This window comes from Hevea brasiliensis, chromosome 8 (assembly GCF_030052815.1).
Source record: "Hevea brasiliensis isolate MT/VB/25A 57/8 chromosome 8, ASM3005281v1, whole genome shotgun sequence".
Lineage (NCBI taxonomy): Eukaryota > Viridiplantae > Streptophyta > Magnoliopsida > Malpighiales > Euphorbiaceae > Hevea > Hevea brasiliensis.
The window spans coordinates 29,801,240-29,824,990 of record NC_079500.1 but is presented as its reverse complement, the minus strand read 5'-3'; positions in this window follow the sequence as shown (position 1 = coordinate 29,824,990).

The following is a 23,751-nucleotide window of genomic DNA, read 5'->3' as shown; positions in this document are numbered from 1 at the left end:
GTGAATGTTGGCGGATGACTGGGGATTGCTTTCTGTGACACCCCTCACCCGTCTACAGTGTAGCCGAGCAAAGCGTGCTACAATTCGGTGCTGGAGCACCCTATCTTATCTTACTTTATTCCTTTAATAATTTGATCTCGTTATATTTTTATATCAATTATTTTTCTATGGAGAAACTAGTGGAGTTTCCTCTATTTTATTACTAGTTGACGTATTTTAGTATTCACCTGTTTGAAATTCAACAATAATATTTTCAAATAAAGATCTCATCTATGCTCATTTTTTCTGATAGTGTCCATATATTTCGATTGTTATTCATTACCATGCATATTCATTCATGCTCATTTCACATATGAAAATTTTCAAGCTTCATTAATTTACATGATATACAATTTAATCACATATGAATTAACCGATTTATTAATTTATATCACACACCTATTAATTACATTTTCATAATTTACATTACAATACTATAACTAAGCATTTTATACAACATACAAATTATGACCTATATGGGCCCTATCTACATGCATTGCTGAGGAGGTGATAACCTTGAATACTTCAGACATTTCTGCAGATCAGAACTCCAAAATCTTTGTTTAATATTAGCTAGGCTTTACCTTCAGTACCTGTGCAAGGAAACAAATCCATCGCGCTAAGCATTGCTGCTTAGTGGTGCAATAATATAATAAAGAAAATAATATACAATAAAGAAAGAAATAGATCAAAATTTGTATACTTTAGAATTTAATCTAATTTCATATAATACTTCTAGTATTAACTATCCATTGTTCTAATTTATTTCTCTTAAGAAGCGCTCAATTCTTTCATAATAATTAAATTTTAATATCGTTTCAATTTATTTCAATTATTTATGCTAAATAACTAATCTAATTTATTTTTAATATTTTTACTCATTTATTTAATTGCTAATATTTTCAGTTGCTAATATTCTTAACTTATTTCAATAAATTCCACTACCCAAGTAACTTATGACAGGCTGACTTAACTGGATAACGGGTCATTGGCGCTGGACACCGCGGTGCCTCGAGTCGTCATACCATGGGATGCGAAACGTCAACCACGTATGCAGTCAAAATGGCTAAAAAGCCATGATAACACATAATCGGGCATAAAAGCCATGAGTGCGGGCATAAAGCCATGAATGCGAACATAAAGCCATAAATGCGGGCATAAACCCATGAATACAGGTATAAAGCCTTTCGCAATAATGCTAAAATAATACCCTATTGGCATGCTAATATATCCAATCTGACACACATGTCTAGGCAATTCATAGGCATATAGTAACATTAAATGTTCATAAGTTTCATTATTTCATTATAGGTTTTAATTATAATTTCTAGCATTTTAATCTTTTTCATAATAAAAACATAAATCTCTAAGTTTGATATTTACATAATTTATGCATTCATCATAACTTATATATTCATTATGTTATCCATAATGATCAAAATTAAAAACAATGGTTTTCATGCACCATTGTACTCAAAATATTTTTTTCTTATCCTTTCTCCAATAATGGGAACTAAAGTCTTATTTATACATTCATTTCATTGAGGTTACTATTTACTTAACCATTTCTATTCAAAGGTTGACTTTTTTATTTATAATAGATTTGTTATGTAACACCCTCCCTGTAGCAACTCCGTACATTCTACTGTTCCGGTGACCAGTGTCGGTCTGGACAGCTAGAACGTCTGGAAAAATATTTAAACTAAAGTGAGGAACCATAATTAACTCAAATATTAATAAGAAAAATTTAGGAAAAATTTTAGAAATAAAATACAACCAAGTTAAATGAGCTGGTGCCCTAACGATGGGTAACCTAGTGAGAAGTTGCGGTTCTTGCAACTAGGAGCCCTAGACCCAGGGGAAAAATTATAAAATAATTTTTGAGACTCCAGAGAAAGGTCATTGAGGTTCTTATGGCATTAGAATGCCAAGGAAATGCTTAGAAAAATTTTTCAATCGGTACAGACAATTTTGGCCCATTAAACGGAGGTTATTTTGGTCATTTCGTCTTTAGATATGATTTTTGGCCGACTTGTCCAGTTAAGCAAATAATTATTATGATCTAAAATATGAATAAATATTGCTAAAAATTAAATTAGAAATGAGTAGAGAAGAGAAGAAAAGAAAATGAAAGAAAATGCTAATTATGACATCATATGATGTCATTTAAATTTCTTCCACTAATCACAATTTGTTAAACTCATTAAAAGAGATAAAAGAGACCAAAAATTGAAAAACCAATCTGCATCTTCAACCTTTAGGCAGCCAAAAACGTTGAGAGAGAGAGAGAGAGAGAGAAGAGGTTCCACCATTTTCAAGCTTAAAAGCTTGAATTTCCTCTCCATTTGTTCACCAAAATTGCCAAGTCCCTTCACAAAAATTTGATCTTTCACCTAGAAAAAGCTATTGGCAGCCAAAGAAGAAGATATTAGGGAGGTTTAATCAAGGTTAAGTGAAGCTCAAAAAGGTTAGTGCACTAAACAATTTCTTTTCTTTCTTTAATCTTGTAAGCATACTAAATCAAGTAGAAATTGTGTGAAATTAAAAGAAAAACTTGAGTAAATGAAATCTCTAAATTTTTCAGCCATGAGAAAGTTTACGGATTGTTGGTTTTTGATGAAATTAAGTGGCTTAATTATGTTATTGATGAGTATAGATGATGGATAAAGTGATTTGGTATGAGTTTGGTGTGTGTATGCCATGAATTAGAAATTGAAGTTAGGGTTTGAGCATGAAATGGAGACTTTGATCATGTAATGATGAAATTGAGTTTTAATGGTCAATTAGTGACCATTTGGTTATGTGTAAACAAGAAATGAGGTGGTTTGATTAGTGGGAATTGCACTTGGTGTGGCTGCCCATGGTGACCTGCAGAATTGGACATGAGTCCAGTAGGTTCGGGCAGCCATAACTTGAATTTTATAGGTTCAATTTGTGCAAGGCCAATTGGACATGAAACTAGATACATAATGGCACAACTTTGGTGAAGAAACCATGCCCATAAAATCAAATCAAGTGTACCAAAAGCTTGCCCTAATCTGGGTGATCTGCAGTCTGTTTCTGCAGAATGACCAAATAAATAGTGTTTGGTCATTTGGCCATAACTCAGTGTAGAATGGTCCAATTGACCTGAAATTTTACCAAAAACAAGTTGAGATATAGACAAACAACTTTCATGAAGAAATATAACCCAAATTATGACAAGAACCTATCCAACAAGTGAGTTGCAGTCACTATTCACTGCACTATGGATATGGTCAGTCCAGAAAAATTTCAATCCGGCCAGTTGTGGTTTTTGGACCATAACTTGAGCTAAAAAACTCCAAATGGAGTGATTCAAAAAAGGAAATGCAACTAGACAAAATAAGGAACAACTTTCATTTTGATCAGTTTGTCAAATTCTCACTGGAAAATTGACCAATGGAATAGTAAAGACAATGCATAAAAAGTGAAAATTCTGCCCAACTAACATTAAGCTTAGAAATGGTATTGGCAACCAATACCAACAAATTTTGAATGCAAAATGTGGTATGTTGATGATATTAAAACCAATGTACCTATTTCCTATGCAAAAGTCAACATTTTTGTTGATCAATGAATGGAATAGTAACACTAAAACTTAAATTCCAAAAATTGTGAAACTTAAAATTGTGAAATGCCCTAGTATACCTAACAAGATTAGTTTGGATAGCTTGGCTTGCCAATAGGGTTCAGTTAGCAGTACTGCACATGGCATTATGTCATTCTATGATTTCATGACTTTTAGCCATTCTGATATTATGTTGATCCTTGGCCTTGTGCCTAATGTTATTACAGCTTATTAGCTATTCTGTTGCACACCGGGAGACACATATGTGACCGATGGTGTGACGGCCCGAGGTACTTGATTCCCAGTGCTAGTTTACCCGTTTATCCAGTCCAGTCATCTAGTATAGGTTACTTGGGCAACCAATAATGAAAGTGGATAAATTTAATGAAATAATGAATATAACAAGTACAAAATAAGTAAGACTACAAATACTCATTGAAAATTTATTTGCAATGAGACATCAATATATTCACTGCATATTTATTTTCTGTTATTTCTTTTTATTTTATTATTAGCACCACTAAGTATTATTGCTTAGCGCGTTGCTTTTGCCACGCGTAGGTTCTAGAGAGACCGACAGAGAGCCCAGTAGACCACAGACTGGGTGAGACCATCTGCAGCTATGCATAGTGTCTGTGTCACCTTACCGTCTTCAGTGTATTGGTAGGACACTAGGTTTCATTTTGGTATTATGTAATCAAACTTTTATTTTCTCATGTATAATAAGACTTTTGTAATGTATTTTGATATTAATGTAAATAGTGGAAATTGTGTTTATGAATGGAACATTGAGTATTTATTTATGACTTGTATATGAATATTATGTGAAATGAATGAATGAGAAATGGAAATATTGTTGAAAAATATTGAGACCATGTTGATGGTTATTGGAGTTTGAGAATGATTGGAAATGATTATTGGAAGTGTTTTTCACAGGTTCCAAAGAACTGTTTTCTCCATTTTTAGCCGGCACTCTGTCAAATTTTCTATAAAATTTGCGGAACCTCAAATAAATTATAATTTCAATAAATGACTTAAATGAATTATATTTCACAAATTATACTTCATAACTTTGAAAAAAAAAATAAATTAGGAAGGATAAAAATGATTGAAACAAAATAGGGTGTTCTGGTACACTGTGTGACATATCTTACTCGGCTATACTATAGACGGGTAAGAGGTGTCACATGTTAAGCTTAAGTTCTACAATATACCACATTTTACATTTTATTTCTGTTGGCATTGATTTCCAATATCATTTCAAAGCTTATTTCTTCAATATTTGTACTTAACATGTAAGGTTACTATTCATTTAGTCATTTAAGTCAAAATATTGACTTTCTCATATATGATAGTTACATGAGTTTTAATCACATAGATTTACCACATTTTGATTCCCAAAAGTGTTGGCATTAGTTGCCAATCCATACTTCTAACCAATGGAGACTAAATCAGAAATTGCAGATTTTGGTGTTAGAGTTCACTGTTCCATTAGGCCATTCTACAATAAGAATTTGGCTAAATGTTCTTTATCGAAGTTGTTCCTTATTGTGTTTAGTTACATTTCACTTTTTGAATCACCCCATTTTGGAGTTTTCTAACTCAAATTATGGTTATTTCACCATAACTGGTTGGATTGCCTTTACCCAGAATTTTTGGACAATTTTTGGTTCTGCTAGATTTGGTAGTTCAAATTTGGCTAGCAATTTCATTTAGTTAAGTCCAGAATTTAAGTTTGTGTTCCACATGAAAGTTGTTCTAATTTGCCTAAGCTTTCCATTGATATAAATTTCAGGTCAATTGGACCTTTCTACACTGAGTTATGACCAAATGAATGAACACTGTTCATTTGGTCATTTTCCAGGACCAGCAGGTTAGTTACTCTGATTTGGTCAATTTTTAGGGTATCCTAAGTTTGTTTTTTGGGCAAGGTTTCTTCATAAAAGTTGTATCATTATGTGTCTAGTTTCATGTCCAATTGGCCCTGCACCAATTGAACCCACACAACTCAAGTTACAGCTGCCCAAACTTGCTGGACTCACATCTAGACCTGCAGGGCACACTGGACAGCATACCTAACCTCCATTCCCTTGGCACCATTCACTCAATTTCCTACTCAAACATGACCAAATGATCACTAATTGACAATTACAACTTCTTTTCACAATACCTAAACAAAATCCAAATTTTGGTGCCTAAACCCTAACTCTAACAATCCATCACTTCATCTAACAGACACAAATCAACATCTAACTTTAATATAATTATCAAACATCATTCTCAAGCAATTTAATTCAATCAAATCAATAATTCTCAACCTTACCCCATGGCTGCTGAAATTAGAATGTTCTTAACATGCATGTTTTCTTCAAATTTTCTCTTCTAACTTAACTCAAAGTTCAAATAAAAAATATAAAGAGAAAAGTAAGAGATTTAGCACTAACCTTGAATGGAGTCACTGCAAAGCTTGGTAAACCTCACTTTTTCTTCTTCTAATTACTGCCCTAAGCTTGCTCTAGTGGTGATGACAAGTTTTTGTGAAGAGAAAATGGGGTTTTGAGGTGGTTTGGTAGGTGATATGAAGCTTGGGTGAAGTTTTTAATGGTGGAAGAGAGAAATGAAGTGGGTTACGGTTGGAAGAAGAAAGAGGATGAGCAGAATTCCTTTTGATTTTTCAGCCCATTTAACTCCTTTAATTGAATTTATAATGAGGTGTCAAAATGTGATTGGGTGGCAGTGCTTTAGTGACATAAGCATGAGGTCAAAATTGTAATTTTAATTCATTTTCTTTTCTTTTATTTTTTAATCATTTTCAATTCAATTTTTGACAATATTTATTCACATTTTATGCCATATAAATTATTGATTTAACTGGACAAGTCGGTTAAAAATCATCTCTGAAGACGAAATGACCAAAATGCCCTTCGTTTGGCTTATTTAGCCAAAATCGTCTATACCGATCGAAAAATTTTTCTAAGCCTTTTCTTGGAATTCTAATATCATAGAAACCTCAATGACTCTTCTCTGGAGTCCCAAAAAATTATTTCATGAATATTCTCCTGGGTTTAGGGCTCCTAGCTACGAGAACCGCAACTTCCCACTAGGTTACCCATCACTAGGGCACCGGCTCATTTAACTTGGTTGTATTTTATTTCTAAAATTTTTTCTAAATTTTTCTTATTATTATTATTATTATTATTATTATTATTATTATTATTATTATTATTATTATTATTATTATTATTATTTGAGTTATTTATGACTCGTCACTCTAGTCTAAATATTTTTTCAGACGTTCTAGTTGTCCGGACTGACACCGATCACTAGAACAGTAGAATGTATAGAATGGCTACAGTGAGGGTGTTACAACTCTTCCCCTCTAATTTAAATTTCGTCCTCGAAATTTACCTGACTTAAGTAATCATAGAGTTGTTACTTCCTTATTTCTTCACCTTACCAAAGAAAACAGATCTACATTAGTGTCACCTTGACTCATATCAATGCAATGCATGTTATGCACACTATTCCTTTCCATCTATCGATGCCTAGGAACGCCTAAACCGTTCTCTGATACCAATAAATGTAACACCACTTTCTCATCTACAATGCAGCCGAGCAAGGTGCGCTACACTCGGTGCCAGAGCACTGAAGGAACGGAAGCGTGAAAACCACAAGTTTATACCATTGAATTCAAAAATTTTCACCTAGAGTCACATGCATCATGCAAGATTTATTTTTATCTATTTGATTTCAATGATAAACAACATATTAAAACTCTTTTAATATGTTTTTGGATCTGTATTTGCCATTTAAGATTTTAAAATTAATCAGATTAATTTTAGAATCCTAGATTAAATCAAGAACGATTACACTAACCTCTTGATGCACTGCAGCATGTCTGCGCCTTTGAGATTCGTCTTCAGGACACCAGATGTTGTCCCTCTAGCTTGTCCACACCAAGAACACCTATGGCAGCCCTTGAATAGCTTCTAAAGCTTTTTCTATTAATTAGAAAATCAAGTTCTGCCTTTTAAGAGATTAAAGATGTAAACAGGACACTAGAAACAATTTCTAGCATTCTTAATTCAAGAGATTGATGGCTAATCTCTTTGAATTGATGAGAGATGAAGAAGAATAGATGAAGAACCTCAAAATGGCGTGACAAAGGAGAGGAGTGGCTGCTGGTTATTTTTTCTTTTCATAACCACACTTAAATAGCTAGGTTAACACATTAAACCCTTGCCACATGTCACCCTTTGATTAGCTCTAGGTTTAAGTGACCCAATCACATTGTGCCAAGTGTCAAACCTATATTTAATCTTGATTTTAATCATCTTACATGATTAAAAAAAACATTTGGCAAGCTTATGTGTAATCCCATGTGTCACCATCTCATGGTGCCACGTGTCACACTGTGAAATGACCCAAATGCCCCTGCGTCTTAATTTTGAGTTCTCAACCCAAAATAATTATTTTTCTTCTTCTAATTAATTTATATCAAATATAAATTAATTAATTAATCTCTATTAATTAATTTCTCATTAATTAAATTCATATTTAAACACTTTAAATATAAATTTAATTTATACTACACATCCAATAATCTAGATTTGGTTTCAAGTCATGCTGTGACTTTGCAATTTAATTGCAAACCAAACCTATTTAATTAATCAATTAAACTCTTTAATTAATTAATTAAATCATATTTAAATAGGTGATAACTTGTGTATGTGTGTGACTTACTAGGCTCATCACTAATTGGCAATGAGACATGATATCAACTCTTAATATCATCGAACTCTTTCTTACAATAAATGATTTCTCTAAATCATTTTATGAACCTCATAGACCATGGTTAACACTCAAAGATAGCATGCCATGGCCACCCAATTAGTAATAAGGTTTACCTTAAATGAACCTATAATCATATGTTACCATGCACTAGAATCTCTCACATAAAATCCCAACTCAAGCCGAGTCATGGTTTATGTCAAACTCCATTTGCTATGAATATTAAGTTCTCTTTTAATTCCAGTTCTTGATTAAAAGATTTTCTCATCGTAAACTCTTTTACGAATAAATCTATCTGTCTGGCCAGAACTTGAAACATCAAGAACAATTAAATGAACATAGGATTTTATCTCTATTTACTTAGAGGAACAGATTCCATCTTGATCAACACCTACCTCCATATATAACTAGTAGGAGCCAACAGATGCCCATATACCCATACAGTACAAGTATGAAAGCAAAGATCAAACTCAAACTACCTATATACAAGATAACTGTGCTATCTCAGGTCTAAAGATTATATGCACTGATATGATTTATGACAAAACATTGACAAGAGTAAACTCCATGTGCTTGTCATAAGATTCACTGCTTCGGCCTACTTATCATTTATAAGTGCATATCATGTTTGTTATATGGCATGAGACTCACCATTCCATCTTATTTATATCTCATATAAATAACTTGGGAACAAACATGAATACAATCTTTCTGGATAAGTCATGTCCTTATTATGAAGTATCCTCGATTGTGAACCTATTTATGATACTTTGTGCTAGAAATAATGTCACTCATATTCTTAACAACTTAAGAATAATATTTCTAACAAAATATCAATGGACCTTTTCTATTACACATAAATATATTATGTAAACGGAAAAGTGGAAATGCCTTTTATTAATAAAAATATGTACAAGATACATACTAAATGATATGCTCTAGGGCATACTACTAACAATCTCCCACTAGCACTAGAGCCATTCATTATAATATCTTAGACCTATCTTCTCAAGATGTCGGTCTAACTGAGTCTGTGACATAGGCTTAGTGAATGGATCAGCTGGATTTTCAGCTGATGTTATTTTCTGCATGGCTACATCTCCTCGCCCAACTATTTCTCTATTAATGTGGTAGTGCCTTTCTATGTGTTTGGATTTCTGGTGAGACCTTGGTTCCTTAGCCTGTATGACTGCTCCATTATTGTCACAGTGTAGTGGAACTGCTGACTCAATGGAAGGAACTACTGTAAGTTCTGTCACGAACTTCTTTATCCAAATAGCTTCCTTTGCAAAGATCTCGATGCAAAGAATATACTCACGTAGTGGAATCTGCAATGTGCTCGCTTGGAACTCTTCCAACTGACTGCACCTCCATTACAAATGAACACATATCCATAGGTAGACTTTCTATCATCGATATCTGATTGGAAATCAGAATCAGTATAACCATCCAATTGCAAGTCTCCACCTCCATAAATCAAGAATAAATCCTTAGTTCTTCTCAAGTACTTAAGTATATTCTTGATACTATCGATGTTCCAAACCTGGATTGGATTGATACCTGCTAGTCAAACTAACAGCATGTGCGATATCCGGCCTAGTACACAACATTGCATACATTAAACTTCCAATAGCCGAAGCATATGGAATCCTGGCCATCTTATCTCTTTCTTCAGGTGTCTTTGGAGACATCTCTTTAGAAAGATGGATACCATGTCTCACTGGTAACAATCCTCTCTTGGAATCAAGCATGTTAAACCTCTTTAACACCTTTTCCAAGTATAGACTTTGAGATAAACCAATTATTCTTTTCACTCTATCTCTATAGATGCGAATCCCAAGAATATAGGTTGCCTCCCCTAAGTCTTTCATGGAGAATGTATTTGACACCCATACCTTTATAGTCGTCAACATACCTGTGTCATTACCCATCAACAGTATGTCATCCACATATAAGACAAGGAAAGTGATAGCATCACACTAACCTTCTTATATACACATGGCTCATCCTCATTTTTGATAAAACCAAAGGATTTAATGGCTTCATCAAAACGGATGTTCCAACTCCTCGAAGCTTGTTTCAACCCATAAATGGATCGCTTTAGCTTGCATACCTTGGAACCATCTTGGGATTCAAATCCCTTAGGTTGTTCAATGAAAATGTTTTCTTCAATGTATCCATTGAGAAAAGCTGTTTTGACATCCATCTGCCAAATCTCATAATCATAGTACGCAGCTATTGCTAATAAAATCCTAATTGATTTAAGCATGGCAACAGGCGAGAAAGTCTCCTCATAGTCGATTCCTTGCCTTTGGCGAAACCCTTTCGCTACTAGCCTTGCTTTATAGGTCTCTACCTTTCCATCAGAACCAATTTTCTTCTTGAAAACCCATTTGTTCCCTATAGGTATAATACCTTCAGGTGGGTCAACAAGATCCCAAACTTGATTCTTATACATGGAATCAATCTTGGATTTCATAGCATCAATCCATTTTGAAGAGTCTATATCTGATATAGCATCTTCATAGGTAAGTGGATCATCTCCATGATCTATTTCTTCATGAGTAGACAACTCTTGTTCTTCTTCATGAAGAAAACCATATCTCACTGGTGGGTGAGATACCCTGGTTGTTCTACAAGGAATAGCTGTAGATGTTTCATCAACGGGTATTGGTTGACTAGATGGATCTATATCCATCTGATCTGTTGGTTGGTCAGAATTCTCCAATTCTAACTCTATTTGCCTTCCTTTGCCTCCTTCTTGAACAAACTGTTCTTCAAGAAATGTGGCATCTCTACTTATCACAACCTTTTGTGAAGTAGGCAAATAAAAATAATATCCAAAACTATCTTTTGGATATCCAACAAATCGACCTTTTTCTGATCTGGTCTCCAATTTATCAGTGTTCACCTTTTTTATATAAGCTGGACAACCCCAAATCTTAACATGCTTAAGACTTGGTTTTCTTCCATGCCATATCTCATAAGGTGTGGAAGAAACTGATTTTGATGGAATCCTATTCAGAATATACAAAGCTGATTCTAATGCAAATGCCCAAAAGGAGATTGGCATATAAGTATAGCTCATCATAGTACGTACCATATCCAATAGGGTACGATTTCTCCTTTCAGATACACCATTCAGCTGTGGCGTTCCTGGAGGAGTCAGCTGAGAAACAATGCCATGCTCTCTCAAGTATTCATCAAATTTAGTACTCAAATATTCACCTCCACAATCTGATCGAAGAGCTTCAATACTCTTTCCTGTTTGATTTTCTACTTCAGATTTAAATTCTTTGAACTTTTCAAAAGATTCATGTTTGTATTTCATCAAATACAAATACCCAAACCTTGATTTATCATCAGTAAAGGTAATAAAATAATGAAAGCCCCCTCTAGCCATTTCTTTAAATGGACCACATACATCACTATGTATTAGCTCCAAAATATTTTCAGCTCTTAGCCCCTGTCCAATAAAGGGTGATCTAGTCATTTTGCCCTGAAGGCAAGATTCATAAGTTGGAGTAGGCTCAGAGTCCAACAAGGATAGAATCCCCATTTTCTCCAATTTTGTAATCCTATCTTCTGCAACATGACATAACCTTAAGTGCCAAATATATTTTGAACTTGAGTTGGTTTTCACGACGGCATTGCATTCATTTAGATTGCTATACTCTGGCCAGTGGAAACACTTTCTTACTGGCAATGGAAACACTTTCCTATTGGCAATGGAAACACTTTCCTGTTGGCAGTGGAAACACTTTCCTTTGCCTTCATCAGCTTTAGTCTTCCTTTTCTGTTTAGCTATTTTCTTAGAAGGACCAGGAATCTGAGGTTTCTTTTTCTTATTGCCCTTCTTCTTGTTGGACTTTCCAGCAGAAGAAGAAGCAATCAAAGCTACCTCTTTTCCTTTATTGCCCGGCATATTCTTTTGGGCAATAACCAGTATGTTGAGTAAACCAGCTAAGGTGCATTCCTATTTAGTCAAATGGAAATTTATCACAAAATTCCCAAAAAGACTCAGGAAGGGACTGAAGGATCATATCCGTCTGTAGTTGGAATTCCATGTTGAAGTCAAGATGTTCCAACTGCTCAATCAACCGAATCATCTTGTGGACATGATCCCCAACATTCTGTCCCTCAGACATCCTCATACGGAATAGCTGTCTAGATATCTCATACCTAGCATTCCTGCTGTGCTCACCATACAACTCTTGTAGGTGAAGGAGGATCTCACTCGCACTCTGCATGTTCTCATGTTGCTTCTGTAACTCATTACTCATGGAAGCAAGCATGTAACACTTAGCTCTCATATCATGCTCCTTCCACTTGTCCAAAGTTTCATGTTCCTCTTATGTGGCCTCTGGAGGTAAGGGACCAGGAACATTTGAATCTAGAACATATCCTATATGTTCAAAGTTCAGGACAAGTTTCAAATTTCTTAGCCAATCAGACAGATTAGGTCCTGTCAACCTATTGTGATCAAGTATGCTTGCAAGGATATTGGATAGTGGTGATTGTTCTGTGCTCATTATTGTCAGAAAATTAATTGCAGAAATAACCAGATTAATTAGTAAATGTATCATGTAATTAACCAAATATGATTATGGTCTTTTAATCAAATTTGTCCTCCCACTAACTTAGCGAATCCTACACTTCCAAAGTAGAAAACGGAAATCCTAGTTGGATGGATTTCTAGTGGGTGATTGAATTCTTATAATTCTATTGATCATCCTCAGGTACATCTATTATTGGAATTACAATAAACTATAAGTGAGCAACTCCTTGCCCATCACATCTCATGTGAGGTTCAATCCTTTACCTAGCCCCTAATGCTCAAAATCTCAGGTACATCCATTATTGACTTATTTTGCATTAGTTAAGTTGATCCCATTGAGCCAGTAATTATGCAAATAATTTTAATGTCCTCAGGTACATCCAATATTGGCCACTAAACCATTTACATATTTACAACATCTCATGCTTAACAATTATTCTTAAGAAAATCTCTTAAATTAATTGCATCTTATGCAACTATTTAAAATTTCTTAAAATAATTGCCCCAATGGAGGGCCTATGTTATACTTACTTTAATTATAGCATTTCCAACTTAATCATTTGTTTGGAAGATTTTATGGTCATTCTAATTACTATTAAGGTCTCACTTTGCACATTATCCATTTAGCATGCATATATCATCTAATTGCATACATTCCCATACATCTCATGCATTCATGGATAAGTAGTAAATATGGTATGATCATGGACTTTCTAAGAGATTCAATTCTGAGCCACCAAGAATTGAATCAGGGCATTTCTAGGTGTATTTCATTCATTCATTTTACAAGAGTTGCTGAAGGAGTACATAATCAACACTTGATATTGAATTCCTCCCACTGGTCCCACCAATGCTCTTGACCTCTTTGAACTTCTTGCAATCCAATATTACATGGTAATCCTTGGCATACCAAGGCGAATTTACAAGAACTTAAATAAATGAAATTACAACCCAAAAATTATTACAAACTTAATAATACATGCCCAAAATAAATTAAAATAAATTAATTAATTTACAATACCAAAGAAACATAAAAGAAATAAATCCAATCACATTGGTCTTTTATAGTCCATGATCATCCATCATGCATATCACTATTTAACAATTAAATAAAACATACATACTTAAATTAAATTGAATATCTCATATTCAACTTAAAAATCCAGATTTGAATATGATTCAAATAAATTTAAAAATTCAGATTTGAATCTCATTCAAACAAATTTAAAAATTCAGATTTGAATCACATTCAAACAACTTTAAAAATTCAGATTTGAATCACATTCAAACATTTTTTAAGAAATCAGATTTGAATCACATTCAAATATTTTTAAAAAAATCAGATCTGAATTTTATTCAATCAATTTTAAAAAATCAGATTTAAATATGATTCAAACAACTTTAAAAATTCAGATTTGAATCACATTCAAACAACTTTTAAAATTCAGATTTGAATCACATTCAAACAATTTTTAAAATTCTGATTTGAATCATAATTTAATTGTGTGATAAAAATTCTAATTAAACAATTTAATTAGACATAAAATGGATCTTAAATCATACAACAATTGCACATTCACCATCCATTTACCTTTGCACACCATTGTGATGCATCAACCATGCGCACCATGGTGTTCATCATTTGTGCCGCCACTTTGACTTTGCAACCAGCAATAAACTCTTGATCTCATGATCAAACACACAATTAAATCATATAAACATCAATCTAAATGGCAAATATAGTGGCTCTGATACCAATTGAAGGAACGGAAGCGTGAAAACCACAAGTTTATACCATTGAATTCAAAAATTTTCACCTAGAGTCACATGCATCATGCAAGATTTATTTTTATCTATTTGATTTCAATGATAAACAACATATTAAAACTCTTTTAATATGTTTTTGGATCTGTATTTGCCATTTAAGATTTTAAAATTAATCAGATTAATTTTAGAATCCTAGATTAAATCAAGAACGATTACACTAACCTCTTGATGCACTGCAGCATGTCTGCGCCTTTGAGATTCATCTTCAGGACACCAGATGTTGTCCCTCTAGCTTGTCCACACCAAGAACACCTATGACAGCCCTTGAATAGCTTCTAAAGCTTTTTCTATTAATTAGAAAATCAAGTTCTGCCTTTTAAGAGATTAAAGATGTAAACAGGACACTAGAAACAATTTCTAGCGTTCTTAATTCAAGAGATTGATGGCTAATCTCTTTGAATTGATGAAAGATGAAGAAGAATAGATGAAGAACCTCAAAATGGCGTGACAAAGGAGAGGAGTGGCTGCTGGTTATTTTTTCTTTTCATAACCACACTTAAATAGCTAGGTTAACACATTAAACCCTTGCCACATGTCACCCTTTGATTAGCTCTAGGTTTAAGTGACCCAATCACATTGTGCCAAGTGTCAAACCTATATTTAATCTTGATTTTAATCATCTTACATGATTAAAAAAAACATTTGGAAAGCTTATGTGTAATCCCATGTGTCACCATCTCATGGTGCCACGTGTCACACTGTGAAATGACCCAAATGCCCCTGCGTCTTAATTTTGAGTTCTCAACCCAAAATAATTATTTTTCTTCTTTTAATTAATTTATATCAAATATAAATTAATTAATTAATCTCTATTAATTAATTTCTCATTAATTAAATTCATATTTAAACACTTTAAATATAAATTTAATTTATACTACACATCCAATAATCTAGATTTGGTTTCAAGTCATGCCAGGGACTTTGCAATTTAATTGCAAACCAAACCTATTTAATTAATCAATTAAACTCTTTAATTAATTAATTAAATCATATTTAAATAGGTGATAACTTGTGTATGTGTGTGACTTACTAGGCTCATCACTAATTGGCAATGAGACATGATATCAACTCTTAATATCATCAGAACTCTTTCTTACAATAAATGATTTCTCTAAATCATTTTATGAACCTCATAGACCATGGTTAACACCTAGCATAGCATGCCATGGCCACCCAATTAGTAATAAGGTTTACCTTAAATGAACCTATAATCATATGTTACCATGCACTAGAATCTCTCTGTTACAAAATCCCAACTCAAGCTGGAGTCATGGTTTATGTCAAACTCCATTTGTTATGAATATTAAGTTCTCTTTTAATTCCAGTTCTTGATTAAAAAGATTTTCTCATCAGAAACTCTTTTCTGAATAAATCTATCGGTCCTGGCCAGGAACTTGAAACATCAAGAACAATTAAATGAACATAGGATTTTATCTCTATTTACTTAGAGGAACAGATTCCATCTTGATCAACACCTACCTCCATATATAACTAGTAGGAGCCAACAGATGCCCATATACCCATACACAGTACAAGTATGAAAGCAGTATCAAACTCAAACTACCTATATACAAGATAACTGTGCTATCTTAGGTCTAAAGATTATATGCACTGATATGATTTATGACAAAACATTGACAAGAGTAAACTCCATGTGCTTGTCATAAGTGTCACTGCTTCGGCCTACTTATCATTTATAAGTGCCTATCATGTTTGTTATATGGCATGAGACTCACCATTCCATCTTATTTATATCTCATATAAATAACTTGGGAACAAACATGAATACAATCTTTCAAGATAAGTCATGTCCTTATTATGAAGTATCCTCGATTGTGAACCTATTTATGATACTTTGTGCTAGAAATAATATCACTCATATTCTTAACAACTTAAGAATAATATTTCTAACAAAATATCAATGGACCTTTTCTATTACACATAAATATATTATGTAAACGGAAAAGTGGAAATGCCTTTTATTAATAAAAATATGTACAAGATACATACTAAATGATATGCTCTAGGGCATACTACTAACAAGCACCATATCTTATCTTACTTTATTCCTTTAATAATTTGATCTCGTTATATTTTAATATCAATTATTTTTCTACGGAGAAACCAACAGAGTTTTTCCTATTTTATTACCAGTTGACGTATTTCACTATTTACCTGTTTGAAATTCAACAATAATATTTTCAAATAAAGATCTCATCCATGCTCATTATTTTTGATAGTCTCCATACATTTCGATTCTTATTCATTACCCTGCATATTCATTCATGCTCATTTCATATATGAAAATTTTCAATTTTTATTAATTTACATGATATAATTTAATCATATATGAATTAACTGATTTATTAACTTACATCACATACCTATTAATTATATTTTCATAATTTATATTACAATACTATAACTAAGCATTTTATACAACATACAAATTATGACCTATATAGGCCCTATCTACATGCATTGATGAGGAGGTGACAACCTTGAATACTTCAAACACTTCTATAGATCAGAACTCCAAAATCTCTTTTTAATATTCATTGGACTTTACCTTTAGTACCTGTACGAGGAAACAAATCTATCGCGCTAAGCATTGCTGCTTAGTGGTGCAATAATATAACAAAGAAAATAATATACAATAAAGAAAGAAATGGATCAAAATTTGGATACTTGGGAATTTAATCTAATTTCATATAATACTTCTAGTATTAACTATCCATTGTTCTAATTTATTTCTCTTAAGAAGCGCTCAATTCTTTTATAATAATTAAATTTTAATATCGTTCCAATTTATTTCAATTCTTTATGCTAAATAACTAATCTAATTTATTTTAAATATTCTTACTCATTTATTTAATTGCTAATATTTTTAGTTGCTAATATTCTTAACTTATTTCAATAAATTCCACTACCCAAGCAACCTATGACAGGCTGACTAAACTAGATAAAGGGTCGTTGGTGCTGGACACCGTGGTGCCTCGAGCCGTCATATCATGGGACACAAAACGTCAACCATGTATGCAGTTAAAATGGCTAAAAAGCCATGATAACACATAATCAGACATAAAAGCTATGAGTGCGGGCATAAAGCCATGAGTGCGGGCATAAACCCATGAATATAGATATAAAGCCTTTCGCAGTACTGCTAAAACAATACCCTATTGGCATGCTAATCTATCCAATCTGACACACATGTCTAGATAATACATGGGCATGTAGTACCATTAAATATTCATAAGTTTCATTATTTCATTATAGGTTTTAATTATAATTTCTAGCATTTTAATCTTTTTCATAATAGAAACATAAATCTCTAAGTTTGATATTTACATAATTTATGCATTCATCATAACTTATATATTCATTATGTTATCCATAATGATCACAATTGAAAACAATGGTTTTCATGCACCATTGTACTCAAAATATTTTTTTCTTATCCTTTCTCCAATAATGGGAACTAAAGTCTTATTTATACATTCATTTCATTGAGGTTACTATTCATTTAACCATTTCTATTCAAAGGTTGACTTTTTGATTCATAATAGATTTGTTAAGCTTAAGTTCTCCAATATACCACATTTTACATTTTATTTTTGTTGGCATTGATTTCCAATACTATTTCAAAGCTTATTTCTTGAATATTTGTACTTAACATGTAAGGTTACTATTTATTTAGTCATTTAAGTCAAAATATTGACTTTCTCATATATAATAATTACATGAGTTTTAATCACATAGATTTACCACATTTTGATTCCCAAAAGTGTTGGCATTAGTTGCCAATCCATACTTCTAACCAATGGAGACTAAATTAGAAATTTCAGTTTTGGGTGCTAGAGTTCACTGTTCCATTAGTCCATTCTACAATGAGAATTTGGCCAAATGTTCTTCATCAAAGTTGTTCCTTATTATGTCTAGTTACATTTCACTTTTTGAATCACCCCATTTTGGAGTTTTCTAACTTAAGTTATGGTTATTTCACCATAACTGATCGAATCGCCTTTACCCAGAATTTTTGGGCAATTTTTGGTTCTGCCAGATTTGATAGTTCAAATTTGGCTAGCAATTTCATTTAGTTAAGTCCAGAATTTGAGTTTGTGTTCTACATGAAAGTTGTTCTAATTTTCCTAAGCTTTCCATTGATATAAATTTTAGGTCAATTGGACCTTTTTACACCGAGTTATGACCAAATGAACGAACACTATTCATTTGATCATTTTCGAGGACCAGCAGGTTGGTTACCCGGATTTGGTCAATTTTTAGGGTATCCTAAGTTTGTTTTATGGGAAAGGTTTCTTCACAAAAGTTATGTCAATATGTGTCTAGTTTCATGTCCAATTGGCCTTATACCAATTGAACCCACATGACTCAAGTTACAGATGCCCAAACTTGCTGGACTCACATCCAAACCTGCAGGGCACATTGGACAACATACCTAACCTCCATTCCCTTGGCACCATTAACTCAATTTCCTACTCAAACATGACCAAATGATCACTAATTGGCCATTACAACTTCTTTTCATCAATACCTAAATAAAATCCAAATTTTGGTGCCCAAACCCTAACTCTAACAATCCATCACTTTATCTAACATACACAAATCAACATCTAACTTTAATATAATTATCAAACATCATTCCCAAGCAATTTAATTCAATCAAATCAACAATTCTCAACCTTCCCCTATGGCTACTGAAAATTAGAATGTTCTTAACATGCATATTTTCTTCAAATTTTCTCCATTTTCTAACTTAACTCAAAGTTCAAATAAAAAATATAAAGAGAAAAGTAAGAGATTTAGCACTAACCTTGAATGGAGTCACTTCAAAGCTTGGTAAACCTCACTTTTTCTTCTTCTAATTGCTACCCTAAGCTTGCTCTAGTGGTGATGACAAGTTTTTGTGAAGAGAAAATGGGGTTTTGAGGTGGTTTGGTAGGTGATATGAAGTTTGGGTGAAGTTTTTAATGGTGGAAGAGAGAAATGAAGTGGGTTACGGCTGGAAGAAGAAAGAGGATGAGCAGAATTCCTTTTGATTTTTCAACTCATTTAACTCCTTTAATTGAGTTTATAATGAGGTGTCAAAGTGTGATTGGGTGGGAGTGCTTTAGTGACATAAGTATGAGATCAAAATTGAAATTTTAATTCATTTTATTTTCTTTTATTTTTTACTCATTTTCAATTCAATTTTTAACAATATTTGTTCACATTTTATGTCATATAAATTATTTATTTAACTGGACAAGTCGGTCAAAAATCATCTCTGAAGACCAAATGACTAAAATGCCCTTTGTTTAGCTTATTTAGGCAAAATCTTTTGTACCGACCGAAAAATTTTTCTAAGCCTTTTCCTGGAATTCTAATGCCATAGAAACCTCAATGACTCTTCTTTGGAGTCCCAAAAATTATTTCATGAATTTTCTCCCGAGTTTAGGGCTCCTAGCTGAGAGAATCGCAACTTCCCACTGGGTTACCTATCGCTAGGGCACCGGCTCATTTAACTTGGTTGTATTTTATTTCTAAAATTTTTTTTCTAAAATTTTCTTATTATTATTTGAGTTTTTTTGACTTCTCACTCTAGTCTAAATATTTTTCTAGACGTTCTAGCTATCAAGACCTACACCGGTCACCTGAATAGTAGAATGTACATAATGGCTACAATGAGGGGTGTTACACTTTCAGTATGGGTCTACAGAGCATCAGATCAGAGATTGTCCAAGGAAGACTACTACAGCTACTCTAGCACAAGCAGATAGGCCCATCCCTGCAGCTCAAAGGGGTAGAAGGCCAGGTAAATCTGAGGCAGGTGGCACATCACAGAGGCCAGCTTTAGAGTCAGTTGAGAGGCCAGAGGCCAGGCACCAGCAAGGGCATATGCCATGAGAGCTTAGGAGGTGAAGGATGCTCCAGATGTCATAAGGGGTATGTTCTCTCTCTCTATGACATACCTGTGCATGCATTGGTGGATCCAGGATCCACACATTCATACATCTGCATCGAGTTACCCATGGAAAGGGGAATTCAAGTAGAGGAAAGTGAGCAAGACATTTTAGTCACTAACCCACTAGGCCATAGTGTGGTGCTAAATAGAGTGTGCAAAGGTTGCCCATTGAGGATTCAGGGGTATGAGTTCTCGATAGACCTGATTGAATTGCCTTTCCATGAGTTTAACGTGATCTTGGGAATGGATTGGTTGTCACATCATCAGGCAATAATGGACTATAGATTGAAGAGGATTACTTTGAAAACTCCTGAGAATGAAGAGATAACAGTTGTGGGGTAAAGGATAGATTTTCTGTCTAATGTCATCTCAGCCATTGCTGCAAGGAGATTGATCAGGAACGGTTGTAATACCTACCTGACGCATGTGGTTGATACCAAAAAGGCTAGATCTAGTGTCCATGACATTCCCACTGTGAGTGACTTTCCTGATGTGTTTCCTGAAGAATTGCCTGGTTTGCCACCAAAAAGGGAAGTAGAATTTGCTATTGAGGTACTGTCGGGTACATCACCAATCTCGATTGTTCCTTGTAAGATGGCGCCCACTGAATTGAAGGAGTTGAAAATTCAGTTGCAGGAGTTATTGGATAAGGGGTTCATACACCCCAGTGTGTCACCATGGGGAGCTCCGGTGCTGTTTGTGAAGAAGAAGGATGGGATATTGAGACTGTATATAGACTACCGGCAATTGAGCAAAGTAACTGTGAAGAACAAGTACCCATTGCCCAGAATTGATGATTTGTTTGATCAATTGAAGGAAGCAGGCATATTTTCAAAAATTGATCTCAGATCAGGGTATCATCAGCCGAGGGTAAAGAATGCAGATGTGCCTAAGACTGCATTCAGGACTCGATATGGGCACTATGAATTTCTGGTGATGCCGTTTGGTTTGACAAATGCACCAGCAGCTTTCATGGACCTTATGAACTGTATCTTCCATCCATACTTAGATCGGTTTGTAGTGGTTTTCATTGATAATATACTGGTATATTCCAAGAACAGAGAAGAACATGATGAGCATTTGAGGATTATTCTGCAAACTTTAAGAGAGAAGAAACTGTATGCTAAGTTATCCAAGTGTGACTTCTGGTTGAGTGAGATCTCCTTTCTCGGACACATAGTATTAGCTGACGGGATTAGAGTGGATCCCAAGAAGATAGAAGCAGTAATGGAATGGAAGCCTCCCATAAATACAACTGAGGTCAGAAGCTTCTTGAGGCTAGCTGGTTACTACAGAAGGTTTGTGAAGGGATTTTCTCTTATAGCTGCTCCACTGACCAAGTTGCTGCATAAAAATATCAGATTTAACTGGAATGACAAGTGTCAAGATAGTTTCAAAAGCTTGAAGGCTATGTTGACAGAGGCACCAGTGTTGACACAGCCAGTATCTAGGAAGGATTTTGTGGTCTACAGTGATGCCTCACATAATGGGCTAGGGTGTGTATTGATGCAAGAGGGGAAAGTGGTCGCTTATGCTTTCAGGCAGCTAAGGCCACATGAAAAGAACTACCCTACTCATGATCTAGAGTTAGCAGCGATCATATTTGCACTGAAGATATGGAGGCATTACTTGTATGGTGAAAAGTGCTATATTTACACAAACCACAAAAGTCTGAAATATTTGCCAACCCAGAAGGAGCTTAACCTTAGATAGAGGCGGTGGATTGAGTTCCTGAAGGACTATAACTGTGTGATAGATTACCATCCTGGGAAGGCAAATGTAGTTGTTGATGCCTTGAGCAGAAAGTCCATTGCAGCATTGAGATCCTTGAATGCCCATTTGTTCTTAGCTTAGGATGGAGCTATTTTGGCTGACTTGCAAGTAAGGCCAAACCTGCTACAGCAGATTCAGGATGGGCAGAAGGTAGATGAAAGGCTAATAGCTATAATGGGAAAAATCCCAAAGGGGAAAGAAATTAATTATGAGGTGAAAGCAGATGGGTGTTTGCACTACAAAGGAAAAGTGTGTGTACCAGATGATGGGGAATTGAAGACAAACATTCTGAAAGAGGCACATACCAATGTTTATGCTATGCATCCTAGAAGCACAAAAATGTACCATGATCTGAAGCCTCACTACTGGTGGCTTGGTATGAAGAGGGACATAGCTGACTATGTGACAAGATGCTTGACATGTCAGCAAGTCAAGGCAGAACATTAAATTCCATTAGGTTTGTTACAGCATATAAGCATACCTGAATGGAAATGGGATCGAGACACCATTGATTTTGTTAGTGGTCTACCTTTCACCCAGAAGAAGCATGATGTAGTATGAGTAATAGTAGATAGATTAACCAAGTCAGCTCATTTTCTGCCAGTTAGAACTGACTACTCACTAAAGAAGCTAGTAGAATTTTATATCCGTGAGATAGTTAGATTGCATGGAATCCCACTTTCCATCATATCTGATTGAGACCCGAGGTTCACATTCAGATTTTGGAAGAAGTTGCAAGAAGCCTTGGGCACACAACTCCATTTTAGCACGGCTTTTCATCCTCAGATGGATGGACAGTCGAAACTAGTAATTCAGGAAAACTTAAAACTCATTGAATTACTACAAATACTAAATTGAAATAATAATAATAACATGAAATATGTAATAGGTCCTTGAGGATATGTTAAGGAGTTGTGTTATTGAGTTTGAGGGAAGTTGGGATAGATACCTTCCACTGGTAGAATTTGCATACAATAATAGCTACCAAGCTAGCATTCAGATGGCTCCGTATGAGGCACTGTATGGGAGGAGGTGCAGAACACCATTATGTTGGACTAAACTGGGCAAAGATAAACTTGTGGAACCAGACCTAGTGAAATAAACTGAGGAGAAAGTGAAGTTAATGAAAGCCAATTTAAAGGTTGCCTCAGATATTCAGAAGTCTTATACTGACTTGAGGAGAAAAGACATAGAATATGAAGTTGGCAACAA